The sequence below is a fragment of the Pristiophorus japonicus genome, chromosome 8, assembly GCF_044704955.1.
Source record: "Pristiophorus japonicus isolate sPriJap1 chromosome 8, sPriJap1.hap1, whole genome shotgun sequence".
Taxonomy (NCBI): domain Eukaryota; kingdom Metazoa; phylum Chordata; class Chondrichthyes; family Pristiophoridae; genus Pristiophorus; species Pristiophorus japonicus.
In genome coordinates, this window is record NC_091984.1 from 45263584 (window position 1) to 45268789 (window position 5206).

Consider the following 5206-nt stretch of genomic DNA (forward strand, 5'->3'; position numbering starts at 1 on the left):
TCCGACCCATCCAGGTGATTGAAACTAGCCCAGGAGATCACCCTGGCCATATTCGATTCCCTGCAGTACTTACCATCGTATCTGCACCAGCCAACAAGAGGTTATTCAGTCTAATCCCATTTACCAGCTCTAGATCCATAACCCTGCAGATTATGGCATGTTAAGTGCCCATCCAAGCACCTTTTAAATGTGGTGACAGTTTCTGCATCCACCACCTTTCCAGGCAGTGAATTCCAGACCCCCACAACCCTCTCCGTGAAGAAGCCCCCCCCCTCAAATCCCCTCTGAACCTTCCACCAATCACCTTAAAATCCACTTGTAATTGACCCCTCCACCAATGGAAATAGGCCCTTACTATCCACTATATCCAGGCCCCTCAAAATTTTGTACACCTCAATGAGGTCTCCTCTCAAACTCCTCTGTTCCAATGAGAACAAATCCAGCCTGTCCTCATAGCTAAGATTCTCCATTCCAGGAAGCATCCTAGTAAATCTCCTCTGCACCCTCTCTAGTGCAATCTCGTCCTTCCTATTATACGGTAACTAGAACTGAACGCAGTACTCCAGCTGTGGCCTAACCAGAGTATTATACAATTTAAGTATAACCTCTCTGCTCTTGTATTTTATGCCTCGGCCAATAAAGGCAAGCATTCCATATGCCTTCTTAACCACCTTATCCACCTGGCCTGCTACTTTCAGGGATCTGTGGACAAGCACTCCAAGGTCCCTTTGTTCATCTACATTTCTAAATGGCCTACTGCTTAATGTGTATACCCTTTCCTTATTAGCCCTCCCAAAGTGCATTACCTCACACTTCTCTGAATTAAATTCCATTTGCCACTGCTCTGCCTGCCTGACCAGTAGATTGATATCCTCCTGCAGTGCATGACTTTCCTCTTCATTATCAACCACACAGCCAATTGTAGTGTCATCTGCAAACTTCTTAATCATACTCCCTATGTTCAAATCTAAATCATTGATATATACCACAAAAAGCAAGGGACCCAGTACTGAGCCCTGCGGAACCCCAATGGAAACATCTTCCATTCACAAAAACATCCATCAACCATTACCCTTTGCTTCCTACCTCTAAGCCAATTTTGGATCCAACTAACCACTTTGTCCTGGATCCCATGGGCTTTAATCTTCATGACCAGTCTACCATGTGGGACCTTATCAAAAGCTTTGCTAAAGTCCATATACACTACATCGTACGCACTACCCTCATCGACCCTCTTGGTTACCTCCTCAAAAAATTCAATCAGGTTCGTCAAACACGATCTTCCCTCAACAAATCCGTGCTGACTGTCCCTTATTAATCCTTGCCTTTCCATATGCAGATTTATCCTGTCTTTCAGGATTTTTTCCAATAATTTTCCCACCAATGAGATTAGGCTCACAGACCTGTAATTACTCAGCCTATCCCTTTCTCCTTTCTTAAACAAAGGTACCACATCAGCAGTCTTTCAGGTAGTTCATACAACGGATGTGTATTATATTCTGCAGGTGATAATACCATTACTCAGTAAAAGAAATCTCAGACACATGATAACTTCACGTCTATTCCTCCTTCCCGTTTGACAACTGATTGCGGTAATTACATAGGTATCTCCACAGGTAATTAGCCTGCTGTCTGCCACAGGAAAAAGTATCACAAGAATCCTCCTCAATCGTCTCCTCCCAGTGGCTGAAGAGCTCTTTCCAGAGTCGCAATATGGATTCCACCCACTTAGAGGCACAACGGACATGATTTTCACCACGTGTCAAATCCAAGAAAAATGTAGGGAGCAGCACCAACCTCTGCACATGCCCTTTTGACCTCACAAAGGCCTTCGCTTCTGTCGACCGAAAGGGATTATTGTGTCCTCCTCAAATTCGGCTGACCTCAAAAATGTTGTCACCATCCTCTGCCTGCTTCACGATGACATGCAAGCCGTGATCCAATGTAATATGTCCTTACTATACAGTATAAATGCACACAAGGCCCATGCTTGAGAGAAGATCACTCTGACCAGTAACCTTTATTTGCTAGCACTCAAGTGATGAAGGTGGGTGGAGCTTCCCCTTTTATACCTGAAAGTCCAGGTTAGGTGTGTCTCCCACAAGTTCACCACCTAGTGGTCATTGTTCTCACAGTGTATAACTTAGGTCAGTTTATACATGGGTTACAATGATGGTTGAATACATGACATCACCTCCCCCCCCCCCCCAAAGTCTTATTGGGATCACAGGTTGAATCTCTCTGGTGGGTTACGCTCCCTTGTCGAGCGCCTGAGTTGGGGCTCCGGTTGTTGGGTGCTTGCCTGAGTGTCTGCTGTTTGCGGTGCCTCAGGCCTGTCCGGACTGCCCACAGTGACTGGGCTCTCCTCCACTTGGTTCCGGTGTTCGGTCACCTGTGGTGGAGTGAACTCTACATCGTATTCTTCCTCTGCTTCTTCTATGGGATTGCTGAACCTCCTTTTTGTTTGATCCACATGCTTGCGGCAGATTTGTCCACTGGTAAGTTTAACTACCAGAATCCTACTCCCCTCTTTGGCAATCACAATGTCTGCGAGCCACTTGGGCCCTGCAGCGTAGTTGAGGACAAAAACAGGGTCATTGACATTGATACCTCGCGCCCTCGCATTCCTGTCATGGTAGTCACATTGTGACTGACGCCTGCTCGCGACAATTTCTTTCATGGTGGGGTGTATAAGGGATAACCTGGTTTTGAGCGTCCTTTTCATGGTGGAACCCCTGTGAGCGAGTGTGGTCGGGATCTGTAGGCCAACAGGAGGCGTGATAAGCGGCTTTGTAGGGAACCCCCTTGGATTCTGAGCATTCCCTGTTTGATTATCTGCACTGCTCGTTCCGCCTGGCCGTTTGAGGCCGGCTTGAACGGTGCCATTCTGACATGGTTAATTCCATTGCCTGCCATGAAGTCCTGGAATTCAGTGCTTGTGAAGCATGGGCCATTGTCACTGACCAAGACATCCGGTAGACCGTGGGCGGCGAACATTGCCCGTCGACTTTCTACCGTGGCAGAGGATGTGCTTGAATTTAAAATGTCACACTCGATCCATTTGGAGTAGGCGTCTACTACAGCCAAAAACATTTTCCCCATGAAAGGACCTGCGTAGTCCACATGGATGGGTGACCATGGCTTGACGGGCCAGGACCAAGGGCTAAGGGGGGCTTCCCTGGGCACATTGCCCAGCTGGGCACGCGTGTTGCACCTGCGAACACAAAGTTCCAGGTCTGCGTCTATCCCTGGCCACCAAACGTGTGACCTGGCAATTGCCTTCATCGTGAGAATGCCCGGGTGCTCATTGTGGAGTTCTCTGATGAACACCTCTCTGCCCATCTGGGGCATGGCTACACGGTTTCCCCACAGTATGCAATCGGCCTGAATCGAGAGATCATCCTTGCGCCTGTGAAATGATTTAAATTCCTCAGGGCATGCACTGTACGTGGCTGCCCAGTCCCCATTCAGGACACATTTCTTGACTAAAGACAGTAGCGGGTCTCTATTTGTCCAGACTTTAATCTGACGGGCTGTCATGGGTGAGCCTTCGCTTTCGAAAGCTTCAACAGCCATGACCATCTCAGCAGCATGCTCGGTAACCCCCTCAGTGGTGGCTAGTGGGAGCCTGCTGAGTGCATCGGCGCAGTTTTCAGTGCCCGGTCTGTGCAGAATTGTATAGTCATAGGCGGCTAACATGAGTGCCCGCCTCTGTATGCGGGCCAATGCGTTAGCATTTATGGCCTTGTTGTCGGTCAAAAGGGATGTTAGGGGTTTGTGATCTGTCTCCAGCTCAAATTTCCTGCCAAACAGGTACTGGTGCATTTTCTTTGCTGCATATACACATGCAAGCGCCTCTTTTTCTACCATCCTGTATCCCCTTTCTGCCTGGGACAGACTTCTGGAGGCATAAGCTACTGGCTATAACTGACCCTTGGCATTAACATGCTGCAACACACACCCAACACCATAGGATGACGCATCGCACGTTAAAACAAGTTTCTTACATGGGTCATATAGCGTTAACAGATTGTTGGAGCACAACAAATTGCATGCTCTATCAAAAGCCCTTTCCTGACTGTCCCCCCAGAGCACATGTACATGTAGCGGCTCTAGCAGCGTGCTCAATTTGGGAAGAAAGTTGCCAAAATAGTTCAGGAGCCCCAGGAACGAATGCAGCTCCATCGTGTTACGGGGTCTGGGTGCTCTCTGGATTGCTTCCATCTTGGACGCAGTAGGTCTGATCCCATCTGCTGCTACCCTCAGCCCCAGGAATTCTACCTCTGGAGCTAGGAAGACGCACTTCGCCTTTTTCAGTCGCAGCTCTACCCGGTCCAGTCTGCGTAGCACCTCCTCCAGGTTGTGGAGTTGTTCTTCAGTATCGCGACCCGTGATGAGGATGTCGTCCTGAAAAACCAGCGTCCCTGGAATCGACTTGAGGAGGCTTTCCATATTTCGTTGAAAGATCGTGGCAGCCGAACGAATCCCGAACGGACATCTGTTGTACTCGAACAATCTCTTGTGTGTCGTGATGGTGGTCAGCTTCTTTGACTCACTCGCCAGCTCCTGGGTCATGTAAGCTGAGGTCAGGTCCAATTGTTTTTAAAGTTTGCCACCGAATAGCGTTGCAAAGAGGTCCTCCGCTCTCGGTAGCAGGTACTGGTCTTGGAGTGACATCCAATTGATGGTGGCCTTGTAATCACCACATATCCTGACCAACCCATCCGCCTTGAGCACCGGCACAATCAGGCTCGCCCAGTCACTGAATTCGACTGGCGAGATGATGCCTTCCCTCAGCAGGCGGTCCAATTCGCCTTCTATCTTTTCCCACATCACGTACGGCACTGCTCTGGCCTTGTGGCGTACTGGCCTGGCGTCCGGGTTTATGTGAATCACTACCTTGGACCCCATGAAAGTGCCAATGCCGGGTTGAAATACCGAGTCAAATTTGTCCAGGACCTGTGAGCATGATACTCGCTCCACAGAAGAAATTGCATTGACATTGCCCCATTTCCAGTTCATGACAGCAAGCCAACTCCTCCCCAGTAGTGCGGGACCGTCCCCCGGGACAATCCAGAGTGGCAACCTGTTCTCTGAATCTTTGTGTGTCACGACTACCATGGCGCTGCCAATGATCTCCTTTGTGTATGTCCATAGCTGTGCGTCAATCGCCGATAATTTTGGCCTGCTGGTCTTGGACGCCCAC